Below are 19996 nucleotides of genomic sequence, written 5' to 3'. Positions count from 1 at the left end.
TTGTTGTCGTGTCGCGAGTGCGTCGGCGTTTGATCAGGTGATTGATCACAAGATCAACACGGCAACCTCGTTACCGGTTTTTTTTTTTCTTTCCTTCTTCTTGTCTATTTCGAGCAGAGATTTTGGTTTCAGTATGAGTAATTTGAAGAGTACAAGATGTTCAGTCACTTCCATGCGTGTGGTGAATGGAGGGGAGGGAGGGGTCACGACTAGTCTGTGTCCCGTTGTAAGTCTAAAGGAAAATGTGCCCCCAGTTGTGTGCCCATCTTATTGTCGACCCAAAGACAAGGGGTCAGATACATGTTATAATTTAGGGGATCTTGTCAGAAAATTTGCTGGATTGTGACAACCCCACTTTTTACAGAATCCTTAAACCACCCTTGATTGTGCCATATCAGGATTCAGGAAAGCTTGGTTTTCCAGTTCAGGGGCTTCGGTGGTTATTGGTACAAAAGAAGAAAAGAAGTAATTCGTCTGCACTTTACTGGTTTTAATAGGCTACTTTCTCTATTCAGTGGTGCCAGACGGGAAAGCCAATGTCCGCTGAGATCGACTCGTTATAATCAGCTGGAGTAATATTAGTCATAACCAACTTGCAAGGATATATTGAATACAAACAAAAAATTGAACCGGGCCAGACCAACGTACCCCACTCACCGAACGATTTCCTGTAAATTTCTTCCCCGGTAACCCCAAAGAGTATCAACTAGGAGACACCCCCCCCCCCCTGAAAAATTTCCCATGACCCACATAGTGGATAAGATTTGAATTTCCCATCTGGCTTATTAAAGTTCCCTAACACAAGGGTCCCCCCCCCCCCCCCTCGTCCCTGTACAATAACATTTATAAAAATATGTATTTTCTTTCTGACTTGCAAAAGGAAAGAAAATGGATACCATTTCTAACGATCCAGTACGGAGGAACATTTGCTGTTGTTAGGTATATTGTTGTTGTCTTGTTTTCTTTTATTTTAAATTGTTTTATTTTGTTTTGTTATATTCTCGTTTTGGGTTTTTTTTGTTGGTTTTTTTAATGTTTAAAAAAGAAGAAGCTATTTGCAAAGAGAATTCAGGGCATACACTCTTATTTCCACGGAGTCAAATTTCACTCTAAATGGCGTCAGCTGGGAGTCAACTCTATTCCTAGTTAAAGTGACACGGATTCCGAATCAATTTGACTCGGATTGTGTGGCATCAGCTGAGAATTGACTCAATTCAGAGTCAAGATGACTCCTTTTCAGTGTCACTTTAACTAGGAATAGAGTTGACTCCCAGCTGACGCCATTCAGAGTGCATTTGACTCCGTGGAAATAAGAGTGATATAAGAAAATTGAGAAAGAAAAGAAAAGGGTTGAGGGTAATTGGAAGAGAGAGAGAGAGCACATGAAAATTGAGAGAGAGAGAGAGAGAGAGAGAGAGAGAGAGAGAGAGGAGGGTTAAAGAATGAAGACACTCTATCATATTCCCTTTACCCCTCCCCCTTTTCCTCAAAGACACGGAATAAAGTATTCTTAAATAGCAAAATAATGAATACAAGGTTTTCAAAATAGAAACTTAAATATACGTTTTATATTAACATAAACGATTTTAGGTACGTAAACAAGCGGAATTTCAGTTTAAAAGCGGGACTGCACTATAGCTACTAGCAGGTGCGTACGCGGGGGGTTTTATGGGAAAAAATTGAATACTCATTATTCCCCCCCCCCCTCCTCACTGAGCGCAATATCGGTCGGCGCGATTTTTACATTTGCGGGGGCAAATAATTTTTTTTAAATACTTCTTTCACTACTCCCCCCCCCCCTCCCCCCTCTGCACTAATTATCGATCGGCGTGATTTCCTAATTTCCGGGAGCCAAAACAAAACAAAAAGTTCTTGCTAGAATACCTTTTTTTTTTTATTACAATTAACACTTCATGCCTGGGAAAATTCAGATCTTGTTTCTCAAGGTGGTAGGGGAACCCTCTCAAATCCAACACCCCCGTGTATCTAATGCATTAACAGAAATACAACCCCCCCTCCCCCTTCCTATCAGCGTTTCTTCAAATGGTAGTGATGAACTTGTACGATCTTATATCTTTTTTTTTCTTCATTTGTCCATTTATTTCCATCTTCATATAAAAACAATATTATACATTTTTTTTTTAAATACATGCAATCATGTACATGTTTACAGTATCAAAGAGACCACATTTACCAGTCGAAAATGAGAAAAGGGGAGCTAAAATAAGGCCAAAAGGCTTTGTAAAAAAGTTCCCTAAATAAAATTATCATTTGGTTTACTCAACTTATTCTGTTACTGAAAGACATGTAAACAAATTAAAAACAAACAATGGATAAAGAAATAAGCCAGAGGAACAGCATATTGGAAAATATGATTATGTTTTATGTCAGTATATGGACAAAATAATACATTTTCAGATATCTTTTTAAATAATCTTTGGTTATTGCAAAGGGGAATATATTTTGGTAATGAATTCTAAATCACAGGGAAATTACACCCAGGAGATTTTTCTTCATACATAAACATAATTTTCCAACGATAAAAATTGGTTCGATTTCTTGTGTTATAATTATGAATACTAAGATTCGTAGGGAACATGTTCGAAATGGTATATGGAAGAAGATTATGAAAATAAAGGAACCCTAGCACTGCTGTACATCTACATCTAAGGTGGTACTGGACAGGACCAATTGGTATATACGTCCAGATGATACTGATATAAATCAAATATATTCAGGGTTTTGAGCTTGATAAAAAGAGGAGCGGAATGAGCAAGGTAATGGCTACTGGTACAAATACGCAGTATATAAAATGCCCCTTTCATCCCTCAATCAAAAAATCACTGGATCCGCCCTTCACAATGGTCAGTCGGAAATGCCATGGACACAGGATCTACATGTAAGGCTTCGCTTGAAAGTACTGTATGTGGTTTAGCGCCATCTATGTTTAATACACAGCAGATCCCTCCTTTCTGTTGTAAAATCATCTCCACAAGAATCTACCAGATAAAGAGTCTCCAGAATAAAAATTCGCGCAAATGATAATGATAGTGGAAATGTGAACTGAAGATAGGTTACTAGAACACAAAGGAACAAAACACAAAACATTGAAAAAGAAGAGGGGGGAGTAAAAAGAATGGCATCTCGGCGTCAAACTTTAATATGAATATTCATTAGACACGTTCATTATCTACGCAGGTAGCATAATAAATGAGAGGGACAATTGTGCTGGGATAATTAAGAAGTTCCTATTATTTCCAAAGCGGCGAAACTCCACTCTATTATTGTTGTTAGGGATCGCCTTTGTTTCAGTACAACGTGATCGTAAGTGTTGTTTTAGTTTGTTGTGTTTGGGTGTTATAATTCTTTCGATTGGGTAACACATTGCGAATATTCAAAGAGTTACAAAACCAGCGAAAACAATACTTTTATCTGCGTGTTCAGTGAGAGCAGGGTGAGAGTGAGCATTCCTGCAGATTTTAAGTTCAGCGGTCGTACGGAGTGCGCCAGGCCGACAGCCGAGCGAGTGATGCATTCCATTTGTAGCTAGGCTTCTGCAGATTTATATGTTTAACATGTGCTCCATCTCGAGCAGGCATTAGGGGGAAAAAACTTGCCTCTAGACAAATTATATTATTAGGCGGTCTGTATTATGATAACTGATTGCGGTGGTGGTGGTGGTGGTGATGATGATGGTGATATTATTATTATGATGATGATGATGATGTCAATGCGAGTATGTGTGATGATGATACCGTTATAGTGGTGGTTAAGGTGATGATGTTGGTGGTAGTGGTGGTGGTGGTGTTGGTGATGGTGGTGGTGGTAGTGGTGTTGTTGGTGCATGATGTGGATGAGAATGTTGGTAGGATAGAAAATATGAACATGATAAGTAATGAAACTAAAGATGGTACTGATACATGTGAAGGGTTTAGATGATGATGGTGAAAATAATGATGATGATCGTGATAGTGATGTTTAATATGAAGATGGTGATGATTTGGTGTTGATGACGATGATGATTTGACCTGAATACAATTTGCAAGCTATAGCATACTTTTCTTCACAATTTTTTTGTATCATAGACTAGAGTCAGAGTAAGAAAGCTTATTTTGCAATTTTGTTATCATTCATATTTCCTTTAGGCCTACTACTAGTCTAAAGTAAACCCGAACAGTTTCTCCTTCTGCAATGTAGATGTCCAAATAATTCACTTTCAGACTTAGATTTTTACTTGCACTATTCATCTTGGCACTCTACAAGCACAAGTACGATAATACGCCAACGGCGGTCTGTACTTAACTGGAAGAAGAAGAAGAGATCTTTCTGTATAAATAATAAAAACAAGATACACAGAGCTCCATACATGAATCATGATGTTCTTTTATTGAATGAATCTATTTTAATCTTCAAATCTTCTATCGATCTCCAAAATATAATGAAATGCCATGAAGTAGTGATGGCTGATGTAATTGCATATATGTAAGAAAGTATAAGTATTTCCTTGTCTCTACCCCTTCCTTAGACAATGTTAAAGGTATTACAAAGTTTTGGTATGGGGTCATGAATTTGGTTCAAATTAACATATTAGAAGCATATGCGTTCCTACAATATACATTGATCGTTGTCGCGGTTGAAATCGAGTCTAAAGTTATGAAATTATAAATAATAAACTCTTTATGTTGTATAGCTCCCTCTCAAGGTCAAGATATTAATTTAGCTATGAAACAATGTTTCTTGACTGAAATCGACCGATTAGCTGTTCCCGTTAGGAAATTATATATCCCAACTACATATTCTGAGATTTTCATGGTCGCAGCTACGATTGTACGGCCATAGGCGCTATTTGAAATTTATCAAAATTTACCGGGAGCACCAGTAAATTTTTATATTCAATTTTTCTCGAAAACAGAAGTGTTTTAGGAGCTAATTTTTTTAGTGCTTATAATACATCCACAGGGGCATCCAAATATATCAAAATTGTAAAGATTCACTATCCACCCAATTTTCAAAATTTCCCAAAACTTTGTATTACCTTTAACTTCTCTTTCTAGCAGTGTTTCTTGTAGTCTTGATATGTTTCTTTTTATTTGTTCTGCTGAATAAGAATTTAACAGGCCTATCATACTTCATGTCAATCAGAGTGAATCTGTATAGCTTCATATTTGTAGTTTTATGATAACTATACTACAGTCTGTGTGATCATACACTTGATTGTGAAATTTAATCAGTTGTTACATGATTTGACTGTTATTTTAACAAAGCTACATTTAATACCTCATCAAATCGGTAGGCCTTCAACTTCATAGCTGCTACCTAATTTATGTAACTGCAGGTCTTTCGGGAATGCCAGACTGTCAAATGCATTCATGTCACACACATGCATTGTGTGTACTGAGCAATGAGAAAAACAGTGTTGGTTAATTGTCAAGCCAACAGGAAATAATTTCAAGGAATGTCTGCTATTATTTGTTTTTGCCTGTGCATGACTGAGCAAGCCCAAAACAAGTCTGGTAGGCAGACAATAGTTGTAGCTGTTTCTCATGATAAGAAATTGATTTTTGCTTTTAAATTGTTGTCTCTATTTGATACCTTAATTAACATCTCATTTCCCTCCTGTTTGTAGATGTACACCTATGATCATAATAAATAGAGATATTGATAAATAGTTGTATATGTTAAATATGCAGGCCTAGATCCAATGAATGAGACAGCCAGTGAGAGGGCATTAGGAAGGGAGGGAGGGGGTGTGGGAGATAGAGAGAGAGAGAGAGAGAGAGAGTGATAGAGAGAGAGAGAGAGAGAGAGAAGGGAGATGGAGAGAAAGAGAGAGAGGGTAGAAATAAAATGAGAAATAAAACATTGAGAAAGAGATAGAGAGAGTGAGAGAAAGAGAGAGAGAGAGAGAGAGAGGGTGGAAATAAAGTGATAAATAAAACGAGAAATAAAACATTGAGAAAGAGATAGAGAGAGTGAGAGAAAGAGAGAGAGAGAGAGGGTGGAAATAAAGTGAGAAATAAAAATGTGAGAGAGAGAGGGAGAGTCTGAGTGGGAGATGGAGGGAGGAAGAAGTTGGGGGGGGGGAAGAGAAAAGGAAGATGAGAAAAGAAGGAAAATTAGGCAGGTACCAAGAGGAACCGTTACAGGATTCTGAGATTTGAAAAGAAATAAAAAGGCTTCTGAGGAATAGATTCTTGTATGAAGAAGAAATTGTGAAAGAGAAACATTGGAATATTTATCACAACTGATTGGAGATGGGGTTGGATTGATCAACATGCATTTGTTAAGCTTCATCTATAATACCCATACTCATTTCCTTCTGTTCTGCTTTATCTCTCTCTCAGGTAGCAATTTCCAGAGCTGTTCTCCATTACCATAAATTAGGGCTCAAACTGCTCTTCGCCATGGCAACAAGAATCTGCTGAATATTGAAACCAGGTAGGTATCTGTAACATGTGTAAGTCAGTTACACTATGTTTATATTGTTTTAGATCAGCTTCTTTATTATGATTGAAGATGTAATTCTTTAGATTCATCTTGGATTTTGTTTCCTACCAACGATATTCAAAGTGAAATTATGGTGAGATATTTAGGGCATCTGAAGAAAGATTATAAAATTAATCGCCATCAAGGTACGTGACTTTGAATGCTCATCCATATGTTCATACTTTTGAAAAAGAAAATGGAATCAGTATCTCTGAAGTATTTGAACCATATGTAGTTTGACAGAAAAGAAAAAGGACTAGACAAAATGACAGTATTAAAGTCAAATTTGCTGCATTGATTTCTGTGGATAGTTTCGATACGGTACCTAGTGACATTATTCTGAAGCATGTAAGTGGACCATAATACAGCAGAACATATACTTTTCTAAAACAGAATTATCAGACATTTTCCTCATCAGTAATTACTGATTTTGTTTTGAAAGGGAGGAGGAAAAAAAGGTTTTTATATATGTACCCATGATATGCACAATGCTGTTCCATTCAATGAAAAGAGAGAAAGAAAAAAAAATTGACAAATGAAGTCTCAACTTGAAAGAGATGTCAAATTCTCTGGAATGCAGACAACCATATTGTATCCCTTCTTTTTCATTGAATTTACGTAAATTTCCAAACTTAGATCCAATTTTCGGTTGCAAATAGTCCCAAATTGGCTCCCCACTGAAAGACTCTGCATGCATCTCTATACCGATCAATGAACGACAGAACTTCCTTGCTTCGCTGTATATGAATTTGCATGCGTGACACCTATTCTTTTCTTTTTTGTGGATGAAATCTTTCAAGTGATGGGATTTATTTTTCATCAGGAGATCCATCAAGGAAACCCTTTTTGCCTGGTGAATGTTTTATTCATGGCCCGTTGGAAGTATCTCATACACCTTTCATTCATTGAATTGAGAGGATGAATATCATTGCCTGCCATAGCCTGTAGCTTTCTCACTCTGTATTCTATCTCTAGTAATAGCATATTTAGCTATAATACACACCTTGCATATATTTTCAATTCCTCTTTTTATCTCCCACATCTCTTCTTGTTTGTTATTTCATTTTTTATATTGCCAAAACTCATCATCTCTCTTTCCCTGATTTCTTTCTTCTTTTTACAATCATCTATCAATTCTCATCCATTCCTCTTCTCTCTTATTTGTTTCTATCAATTCTTGCCTATCTCTCTTGCGTATCATATCTTTGCAATTTCATGCTTAATACTTGTTCTGCGCTTATAGCAAAGTGCTTTTTATCATGAATTAATAAACAAAAATTCATTAGGATTTCCCCAAATTTGATTAGAGTATATTTTCTTTGATGAAAACATGCATGAAGTCCTTGTATTGTAGAGAGTCTTTGAGGTACATAATGTATGTGGGGAGCCTATTGTATGGTAAAAATGCATTAGTTTCTCATGTTTGATTGTAAGTTGATTATGTCTTTGTAAAATTATGAGCAAAAGAAATTTGTGAGAAGTGGACTTTTCAAGATATTGGGTGTGCTCTAAGGTATTAATTTCACACTTTTCTGTTTATTCTATGTAATTGAAAACTCAATGCATTGGAGCTTTCAGCAAACAAAAAGTTGAACTCTGTAGGGATTAGCAACACAATCCACACACTAGGGTATTTGAGGGTCTTGTTTACTTTCATCCATTGTGAGCTGATAAGTCATCATTAATCCGTTTGTAAGAGAGAATTTAACTGATTTCATCCCAAAGTACATTCTTTGAAGTTCATCTAATAAAGTAGATTATAAATTTTATATTGAAATCTTGTAGAGAATTATATGCCCATATGTGAAATTATTGAAGCTGACTTAAGAAGTACAGGTACAATCAGCATGATATCCCTCTGCAATTTTTTTTCTCTCAACAATTTAAGCATTTATCGCGGATTGCGAAGTCAGTGCGGTTGCCAAGACGAACCCAGCCAAGCATGAAAGATTCAACGCACTTACGATTGAAACCGATATATTTATTCTTAGCGCTCACCCAGGTGTGTATTGCCATTATCAATTTTCTGATATTCTGTCAGTGAAATCGAGTGAAAGATATATGAGGCAAGTCAGGCGGAATGCTTTTGTCGAGTTAGACTCTAAGGTAGATATTAAGAGGAGCTGTAGAAGCTTTCTAAAGCATGCCAACGATTCTACAATTTAGAGAATCTCATGCATATTTTGCTTTGTACATTCTGATATTTTCCTCACATTTCATGTGTACATTAGTGCAGCCTATTCTCAAACCGCAACAACACAGGGGAGTGCAAATTGTGTGTGTTTGAATTAATCATAAAAATAGACAGAATAGCAAGATTGTAATGATATTTTTGTATTGAAATTAAAAAAAGAAGTACATTGAGTTTTGAAGAAGAAAAAAAATTATCAGCTTTGATTGCACCCAAGATAAAAATCTTTAGATTCAGCCTGAAAGTGGCAACTGATCAAAAACATACATGTATCATGTATGAACAAATGCCAAGATGAAGTGCTCTAACCATGTATCTCAGAAGCTACCAATACAATCTGGGTGATTAAGTATTTTGACAAATTTATGACATCCTGGCTAGTTGGAAAATTTGCTTGTGTGATCATGCGCAGATGCTATGATCCACTGATTGTAAATGTTGGCAAATCTCTTTTTGTTTTGAATACAATTTTAGCTATTTTTTCTTCACAATTTGGTCATTTCTTTCTACAATTGTTCCTGAATGGCAGACTTTAGGGCTGTGCACAACAGTGTAATGAGGTACCCGAGTACACTCCCAGGCTCACAGGCGAATACTCGAGTATTCGGATGCCATATTTTTTTATAATTTTTTTGAATTTTTTTGATTTTTTTGAATTTTTTTGAATTTTTTTTGAATTTTTTTGATTTTTTTTTAATATTTGGATTTTTGGATTTTTTTTCTTTTTTTTCTTTTTTTGCCACTACCATACCTCTCGGCAGTTTCTCAAGTCCCTTGCTGAAAACGCATGCAACTTTACTTTGAGTTGCAGTTGAAGGCGCCGATTTAATAAGAATAATAACAGTAAACAATGCTGTTTTAAAAACCAAAGATGGCAGAATAATCCATTTTCCTCCAAGTCCAAACAGAAATCTGGACATTTGGTCCCAGTTTCTGAAAGGTGAGTTTGACAGTGCTTGAGTTGGGAAACATTTTTACCGACGGTACCATGCCAGCGGACGCTGCTCTCCCTGGCACGGGTAAGCGTGGGCCTGGACATTTTTTTTTTTTTTTTTTTTTCTTTTTTTTTTTTTTTTTTTTTTTTTTGCGGCCGAATATTCGGGTACAAGAAATCGTACCCGAGTAGTTGTCAACCGTGCGGGTACTCGAGCATTCGACTACCCGTCGCAGCCTTAGCAGACTTGCTATAGCATGAGCCAGGGGATAAATAAAGATGGGTGGATATTGTTTGTGTGAGCCCTTCTGGCTCCAAACAAATGTTGTTCAAATGACAGCAAGCAAGTTAACCCTAGAATGTGAAAGTACTGATATCACTCGTTTCAAATTGCTATGTTAACCAGTTTAAAACATTGCAGAAATGTCTTATATATAGGACTTTCATTGCTTCTGAAAGATTGTTATTGTGTTCAGTTTCATTCATATTTCATAAGGAGAAGCTTTCCAAAATTTGAGGCCTTCAGTGCTCTTTCACTTCAGCAAGTCATACAGGGTAGGGCATGCACAGAATAACTTCTAGGTCCATAGGCAGGGTCAGACTCTAATTATCCAAGTTCCAAATTGCAAAGTTAGTCAGATTAGTCCATGCATACCCATGGCATGAACAAGCAGATGGTGACTAGCCACTCAAAGATGTCAACAGTTTAGCTTTTGGAAAGTTGTTTCTTCCAAACTCAAGGAAACTTCAAACACTGTCTGTTTGCAGAGTGTATTGTCATGACTAATTCCAAAGGGGTAGAATCAACTATGACTGGAGTCCCTTTCCTGGTCTGCTTATTTGGAGAGTGGTCATTAGAATAATCCAGGACTGTTGTCTCCACTTGTTTCCATTTTGTGGTGGGCAGTTGTTTGCCAACATTTTCTACTTGTTGGTGTTTTTGAAAAGAGGTTTTATTTGCAGTTTTTAAGACTTTAAGAGAGGAGAGAGTCTGAGTTGTTTCCATTAGTTGAAAGAAGGAAAGAATGTGGAGCGATTTTGGAGTACATTGCATAACGATACAGTTCACTGTACCTCTAAAATCTGTTGACATTTACATTTAACAGTGATTTTAATGATTATATGTAACACCTGCATAAAGTAACAACTGATCTGTACCCATTTACTCTGTAGAGCACCTTACCTGATGAAAATTATTTCAGAATGCTTGAGATACTGAACAGACAAGAAAAACAAACACACAAACAAAAAGGAACTGAAACAAAGTAACGAAAACGAAAACACAAAAAAGACAAGATAGACAGATAGATTTTGAAGCTCTCCCTATTGGACAAATGCTATTTACTTTGCGTACTCAATGTATTATGAGCATGGAATATACACTGTAAGGTGTACAGAAGTGTGCAGAGGTGTTGGTAGCTTTGATGATATTGTTTAGGTACTTCGGGTCAAGATGACCTAAAAGTGCTCTGTGAGTTATTGAAGATAATGTTTGAGATGACTCATAGGTATGTTGTGTAAGAGTGGAATGTCATCCATTGTGGTAGGGACCATGGTCTGACAGACGAAAGCCACAAGTAATAGAGCAATAATAGGCCTGTCCTCATCAGCTCGAGTTTGCCAAATAACCTGCTATTTGCTGACTCTTGATATTATCCCAAAGCTCGAAATTGCATCTTCACCAGACCGATACACTCATCACAAACTAGCTCGGACGAGCACAAATTAGCCCTCTTTTTCCCAAATAGCTGATATTTTGTTTAACAAGACCAAGATTTACTCTACCAAATATCCCGCTAATTGCAACTGTAGGCTGATGAGGACGCAAATTAAAATAGCGGGTTATTTTGCAAACTCGAACTGATGAAAACAGGCCTCTTGTCTGTTGAGAGCCAGAAGGGAGTTAATTAACCCCATGTAAAAGGATGACTTAATGGCCTTCTGGCTCTAAGCTGATGATGATCATCTTATGAATTCAGGTTGTGGGTGAAAAGACTTCCCATAAAACGTATCAGTCTGCAACCCTGCACTGTTGTTAATACCGAAATGTTGATATTCTTAATTGTCTTTATGGTTATTTAATAGTAATGATAATAAAGAGGAATTTTTTATAAATCGCATATTTAATAACTCTTCAGTCACTCTATGCTATGTATATAGAAAACGATTCAATACAGCCATGCTTACACATTCTAAACATTTTGTTTATAAATTGTACCACTTTGAAATATCAATATCAATATCAATTGTACAGTTTCAGTAGCACTGATGTTGTGTTAAGATTTCTCTTTTTATTGTTGAGATTTTGATCATTATATAGCCCCAATCACGTCACTTTTAAATGATCCATATAAATAAAGGAAATTCGCTCTTAACCCTTGCGATACTGCTGTAACTTTTATGTCACAAAGACCTGTAGAAGCAGAGGTGAGACAATTATGGAGATTTTTAAACAAGGGAGAAACTTTAATCAAATTACCTAGACTATGAGGTTTTTGTTGAATAGCCCATTAATATGTTTCACTAACCAAGAGGCTCCTTATGGTTAACCATTATTGACTGTCGTGTCTGTCTTAGTAAATTAGTGGACACTTTTAATTTAGACACCCTTGCAAATGGATTCTGGCGCAACCACTTTCATTAGATGTTGTCTTCAACATTTTGTAAATTCTGTTAAGGCATTGTGCAAGTGATGCTGTCACAATATGAATATTATTGATTTTGTGGTGCAGTCCTTGTTCCAATATTTCACCACATTTAGGTTTATTTAAAAGTATTGCAGAATATGACATTTCTCTGCAACCGCAATTCTAGAAATTTCATCATGAGAATTATGTTTGGTAGACCTTTAGAGATGTAGAAATCGATTACTTTGTCAATCCGTAAAGTTACATACATGTATTACCATGATAACAGTGTATGAAACAGTATTAATCTTGTATCTTACAGTCACACTCAATCTATTGCACGATTCTTTGAAGAAGATGTCATGAAAAGTTGAGTTATACTTAGATGATTATTGCTTGTTATTTGATAATATTTACTTTCAATATTTTGAATAATTTCTACTCAGCATCTGGAAACTAAATGTTTCATTATCTCCATTCGAATATGTGGCTACAAGTTACTTGTTTGCTGATTTTTTTTTTGATAGTGATTTATTCTGAATTTGGAACAAACATCACAATCAGAAATTCTTTTACAATGATATGCTGAAATCACATTCATGCGGTGGGCAATGTGAGGCCATTTAACAGCCAAATCATGTCATCCAGGTTCTCAAAAATGTATCTGACAACCCCATTATGGAGTGGGGGACATGGCGAGATAAGGCGAAAGAGAGAGGCGAAAGAGAGAAAGACAGAGACACAAAGAGAGAGACAGAGATTTTAAAAAATGAGAGAGAGATAGAAAGAGACAGGGAGAGATGTATATATTGTTAAAGAGAGAGAGAGAGAGAGAGAGAGAGAGAGATTTGGATGGAGATATAAACAAAAGTCATGATGGATTGAAATGTTCTGCTATTACCAGCAAATTGAGCCCTGAAGATTCCATTTTCAGACTTCAAAACAAAGTGAGCTAGTTCACCTGTGATTTTTGCAGTTTGTGCAGCTGAATATTATGGCATTCTTATAGGATACAGCATAGTATACAACATTTCTTTTGGCCTAAAAAAATTCTTGACAAATTGATGTGAATTTGCTTTTTAAATTCTTATAAAGATGGGTGAGTGTTAGTAACCTGTTGAATATATAAGACACTTATCATATATATCATTACTTTTGATATGATTATGACCACTTTTGAAAGTTCTCACAATTCACATTTTCTCATTCCAATATACATACAATAGCTAGCTTGCCATTGCGCTGCCACAAGTCCAAAATCGTGATTGACTTTTATAGACATACAATTTACCCATTGTAACAACAGGACTTTTAAAAGTTAGGACCATTTTGACAGTGACCCCTCTTGCTCCCTCAGCAAGACCCCTCTGCCAGAACGTCTGGAGTTTCACCATCAGCACTGCAACATGGGGCACTGCAGGGAGGGCGTTGACCTAGGCAGAGGAGGGGTGAGGGGTGACAATGTGGTCTAGCTCAACATCCCTCTCAGGGCCCTTCATGTGAAGATGACAGGATTTAAAGGGTCCATTAGCGAGCTTGACGTGGCATGGAAACTAAAGGCAGTGCATGCATGGATTAGAGGGATTTTGTAGGCAAGAATGATAATGGAGGTATATTAGTGCAGCCCCACTCCCCCAAACCACTGGCATATCAGACACGACAGGCTTTTTCAGCTTTTAATTTTTGTTTTCTTCTATAAAACGAATGGCAACTGCACGGAACAAAAGGCTTGCACATTTTCTCTAAGCCCTGTGTTCGATAAGATGTGAAGTATGTTACATTTAAAGTCATCTTGAAAAAAAAAAAATGCATTCTTGCTGCGTCATATCTCAACATGAAATTAGTAGGACATGGTGTTGACTGAACGTTAGGGGGGGGGGTGAAACTGTATCCATTTGATTTGATGAAAAACTTGAAATTCTTCACACCGAGAGCGTAAACTTCACAATTATACCAATGATTATTTGAATACACATTAAGCATAACAACCATAGTAATAGGATGTTGACACAGAAATCCTAAATACAGGTGCTAAATAGAAAACTATTATCATGTTAATGACCCTTTGACCCCATTGATTTATGGTACTTAAAATGAAGGGGGAAATTCCACTACATTTCTGGAAATGTGGAATACAATTATCATGTTAATGACCCTTTGACCCTATTGTTGCATTGTACATGAAATGAAGGGGGGGGGGGAATCCAATAATTTCTGGAGATCAATTTCTATATTAAAATTTAAATCTTTAAGATTGTATCTGACGTCACAGGAAGGTGACAGTCTGTGTTTAATTATACTGATTGATATCATTACCATTCCCAGTGCTCAAATTTTCTCTCCTTTTATTGTATTTTGTGAAACTGAAAATAATCTGGCCCTGTATTCCCGTTCCATTTTCTGGTTCATTTCCAAGTGATTGAGGTCAGATGAGGTTTCCACCTCACAACGTTCACCGACAGAAAACGTACCGGCAGATAGCGCAAGGGTGAAATAGCAAGAGAATGTGTCAACATTTCTAGGGAAGTTAATATGTCATCAAACTAGGGTATTTAAAAAAAGTATTTATAAGATAAGAATATTTTGGTCAAATAGTTTTGAATACAATGGAGGGCAAAAGCATGTTAACAGATTTATGACAAATGGTTTTAGGTCCTTCTATTGTCGCAGGCAAAATGGAAGTTATTTATGAATGTATAGGGTAGTAATGATTTCCATATTTCAGTAGAAGCTTGGTGGTGGAGAGGGGGGGGGGGGAGGTCTGATTTGTTTCTATTCTTTTGTAGATTGCTATGACTCACTGTAGGCATTAACATGTTCTCTCGCTTCATTCCTTTTATGTAGGTCTATCTAAAAACTCACCCTCTGACTCTGTTGAAAGAAATGGTATTTTGAAACTTAAACTTTCAGTTCAGTTATAAAAATCAAAAATTATTTATATTATGATCCTGATCTCTTCTTTGATTCTAATTTTCCACTGTATTCATTCTCCAGTTTACGAAACTGACCTAATTTTATGAGATTCTTTCATGATGTATCACTCATGGATACGCTTGGCTTGGACTGGTCTGGAGAGCGCAGAGGAAATGCCCCTAAGCTTAGAAACCATCGAGAGGCAGTCCCTGCAACAAGACATTTAGGCTAAAGACCTACCTGATATACAAGTGATTGGGGTGAACTGAGTGATGGTTTAGAGTAGGCAGTTAACCTGTGGGTTAGCAACACACAGACAGTCATTAGTTGACCTTGAATGACCTATGACCTTTAGGGTTTACCCCAAGGTCAATGCAGCCATCAGGGTTATGTTTATGGGATGAAGTTGGACAAGGGTGTTCTTTGTGTCTACTTGGTAATACCTCTTTGGGGGAAGTGGATATTGCTGCTTACGTTTTGATTTTTAAAAATGGAACAGGAGGTCTAGGCAGTTGTACCAGGATTTCCTAACTTTAAGCTACAGCCTACAGACAGATACTGTTGAAGTACGTTAGACCTGTTTATTTCAGGTCAAGAGGGATAGAAAATGACAAAAGTAGAACGCTTTAAACTTATTTTTAAAACAGCTTAATATTTTTAATTTGAAAAAATTATAAAAGTCCAAATAAATTATTAAAGAGTAGAATTGCACAATTTTGTTCTTCTTTTTTTTTGTCTTTGAATTTAAATTATTGGGCACTTAATTACCCTTGTCATTTGCACACACAAAAATTATGATATTAATGTAGGGTCTGATACTTTAAGCTTTAACATTATATAGTGGAGACCATTGATTTGACCAGGGAGGTGAAAAGACACCTCCCTGATTTGACTGACTGGTCTTTATGTGAGCAGCTACCTACAACTTTGATTTTAAACATTCTATTCCATATTTTCATCACATAGTTCCTTGAAACAAGTTGACATAACCATCACAATGTCCTTGCTACGTAATATCCAGTACTTTGTATCCAGTAGTTTCACAAGTTTCACTCTTGATCTAGAGTTTCGTGACTGTGGCATTATTACACCATTATACCTGCTTTCAAAACAAGAAACTACCACTCGTGCACTTGTTCACAGAGTGCGTACTAACCACACTGACAAGCAAGCTTGGAGGGTGACTGTATACCACACAGCATGCCGGAAGCAAGGAGATGAGAGGACTTTAGATTCCAACTTATAGCTAGAATACCTTGTGTGGTAGTACCAAACACTTTCTTTTATCGGTGAATTTTATGAACTTGTCATCACAAGAAACTTGTTGGCAGATATGTTGGATTTCTAATTTTCATTGGTTTTGGAGAAGATAACATTCTCCACTAGGACATCCTGACCTTTATTCATAGGTAAGTACAATGCATACTTTTAGCCATGTAAAACTTGTAAACTATCCTCTAAACAAATAAATGTGTATGACACCTACATTTTTTTCTCTCAAAAGTTCTCTTCTATGGTTTCATTGTATATGAATACATGAGTAGGAAACACTTTTGGTTGTAAACTTGTAATAAGAATACACTTTTCTGTTAAAACCGAAGACTACTAGAAGTTGATTTTGTATTTGCCAAGCAAACATGAAAACGATCAATCTGTGTTAGTAATCTAAAAAAATAATTCTGTTTTGACATTTAGTAGATTTAGTTTCCTTTGTAGATGTGGATGTTTTTCATCCTAATTTTGTGAATTTCATTTGAAATGTGGCATTGTGTTACAATGCTTGATTTGTTAAAATTCAGGAAGTGAAATTTAGCATGTTGATAGATGTGTTGAATGTTGAGTAGGGACAGGACAGGGTGAAATGTGCGGAAACCTGTCCCTTTTCATGGTAGACTTGATGTGATGTAAATACCGGGCTAATGGTTGAGATCTGGTAACATTCTTGCAAGGCCACTGGGTGGATGTTTACCTCGCTATGTTCTTTTCAGGTTCCTGTTTATATCCCCCTGCGATTGGTTTGGACATAAAAATGTGAATATGAAGACAATGGCATATTCCTCACTAATCCATTATCAGATGTTATTGTGGATGATATCATTTGCAAATGCTGTGAAATAAAATATGATAATACAAAAAATTCTTTAATTGATATCTTTATAACAGTAACAGTTAATAGGCCTACATGGACATATTAAAATAATGATTTCCAATTTACCAAGTTATAAGCTCAAGTCCTTCCAACAAAATTCCTTTGAGTTAACATTACATAATGCATCAAAATAATGTTCATAAAACCATAATTACTTACAAACATACCTTCTGCGTTGAGGCACAAGGGGTTTACTGGTAACCCTACTGGCTCTTAACAGATGAATTATGTTTCCATTATCTCCTCATTATCTTTAGTACTGGTAAGTGTATTACCATTATGTTTGTTATTACATGTGCCATCAATCGACATCATCAGTCATCAGTAATTAGCTAGTTTTATACCACTGTCATCAGTATAATTGTCCTAGCCATCATCAACATGATCTATTTTATGAACAATATTATGGTCATCACCTTCATTACATCATACAGTAATGACAGCAGAATCTGTGTACTTATCATCCTGCTAACCGATGAATGTACAATATAAATATTTATTATAGATTGGAAGTGATGTCATCTTTCTTAGACATTTTCAGATAAGTTAATTTTAATGAAGAAAAGGTCCATATTTCACAATTCATCTCTCTTTCATTTTCAAATCTTGTAATGAAAAACACTGTGTGATTATCATTGCCATCCCTAGTATTTAATTAATTTTCCTAATATGCATTTATCTTTTTAATGATGTATAAACCCTGCCAGAGTGCATTGTTATCAATTACTTATAGATAAACAACAATAACAACTATAACAAATTATGAAAGAGCATTCATACTATTGGCTTTGTTTGTGGTGCTTATATCACCAATACAAATTTATTGAGCGTACAAATTCTCAAGGCACTTCAAGTTCAACAATACCTGGGCTTTAGCTGGAGGCTTTCACATCGAGAAATCTCACTTGAATGAACTTGAAGAGTAACAAGTATAAAATATCTTTATATTAAAAGAGAGCTTTGTTTCTTTCAAAATTTCAGCTCATTCGTAAATTGCCTAGAGCAATGAACACATGAATAATCACAATTGTTTGATGCAAATTACATTTGATATTTATTAATATTATAGTCATAATCATCAAATTGGCTCCTAACATTGGTAAACACCATTCGATAGTGGCTAGAAACATTGACACCATTTCTCAATCATTCAAAAATGTAAGAAAAATAACTGACTTAAAGTCTTGACTCTTGAAAACAGCCTCCTTTGTTATTGAGGGTGATTACGATGCAGCTCAATTCTACAGTGAGAAATTTATAGAACAGTTTTGATTTCTAATAGCAATCCTGGGGCAAAGGTTCTCGTTTATTTCTATATACCGACTTCTCAGTTAGGTAGTATCATATTCACTTTCTGGACAGCTGAATGAAATACCAGTGGTGTGAGGTCATTGTGATATCTTCCAGAAAATTACTCTGGAAATTATGACAATGGTGTTGGGTGCAAACTTTCATATTCTGAAAATATTTTGTTCGGAAGAGGAAGAGTTCTGAACTTCTGAGGCATTTGTATTTGTGCCCTCTTTATGCATGTATGCCTACATTCCATTTTTAGAATTTCAAACCTGTCTTTTTTGTAACGACCTGTTCATTTATTATTGCATTTAACAATATCTTCTGTTTGAGCTCATGAAACAATTAGTCAGTGTTTTTCACCGACTATTATCATGTTCACCGACAATTCTTTTGTCACCGACTATTTTCCAGGCCTGTGATTGGTCAAATTTAGTCAGCGCTGACTAAATTGTTGGTGAACATGAAATTAGTCGGTGAAAACCACTGACTAATTGTTTCATGAAACGCCCCCCAGGTAGTCATCCTGCATGAACAACATTTATTTAAATTGTTATATTAACTAATTCAAGTTTTTTTTTTTTTTGGGGGGGGGGGATTATTTTCAATGATTTTAATGAAAATCGTATTGAAAAAAACTTTTGTAATGAAGTGATTCATCTTTGAAGAAATTGAAAAGAAACTTTTTATCGTCAATGCCAGGAGAAGAAACTTTGGATCTCTTCCCAGCATATTTTATGACTATTTAATCTATCAAGCTTGTGAAATATCCCCTTGATGTTCATGCTCAGTTTGTAGTCCTGATTGGAAAGACTTCATCTTGAATTAGCTTGTGTCATAATTCTCTAGTCTATATCAGGTGCAGCCCAATTATTTGCTGTAGTCCCACATGTCCATAGTGGCGTTATCAGGTTACATGGAATGCTTACACCATAGCAAAAAAGAGACTAGCTCTGTAATTGATTGATGGGAAGATACAAAATTGTGATACAAAATTGTGAGTCACCAAAGCTAGTTGTATACTCTCTTTCAGCCAACTCTCTTGGTGTTTGAATATGTTTTAATATAGTACCCCATTTGATTTAACCTTGTCAGTTTTTGACAACTTGTGTTCTTCAGATCTATTCTCAATGTATCTTTTTTGTTTATTTTGATTTCTAATATTGGGAAAAGAGATATTGTTGCTTATTTTGTGTAAAATTATTTTTGACATTCTATTTACAGATTCCTCTTCTGCCCAGTTTATGCATAATCGAAGGGTCAAAACTATTTCCACTCAGTCTTTCAATAGGGGGTCTTAATTGTCTGTAATAAGACCTCAAATTGTTAAGTTCAAGTTATTACCTTTGTATATCTTGCTATGCTGGAATATAAGAACAAAAATTGTATTTTGTGATGACATT

At 35.9% G+C, this 19996-nt stretch overlaps 1 protein-coding gene across 1 annotated transcript in view; it reads left to right on the top strand.

Annotated features, from left to right (window-relative positions):
- The first annotated feature begins 3248 nt into the window (after positions 1 to 3248).
- The window catches only part of LOC579087 (teneurin-3), a 123893-nt gene continuing 107145 nt past the window's right edge, over positions 3249 to 19996 (top strand). Inside the window, exons 1-2 of the mRNA XM_030980405.1 lie at positions 3249 to 3324; positions 6345 to 6438. The gene's annotated coding sequence lies outside the window, so the exon portion shown is untranslated. The remainder of the gene's footprint in view (positions 3325 to 6344; positions 6439 to 19996) is intronic.

This window comes from Strongylocentrotus purpuratus, unplaced genomic scaffold, assembly GCF_000002235.5.
Source record: "Strongylocentrotus purpuratus isolate Spur 01 unplaced genomic scaffold, Spur_5.0 spur5_scaffold_11, whole genome shotgun sequence".
Taxonomy (NCBI): Eukaryota; Metazoa; Echinodermata; class Echinoidea; order Camarodonta; family Strongylocentrotidae; genus Strongylocentrotus; species Strongylocentrotus purpuratus.
The sequence above is the reverse complement of the archived record's forward strand: the minus strand, read 5'-3'. Positions and strand labels throughout refer to the sequence as shown.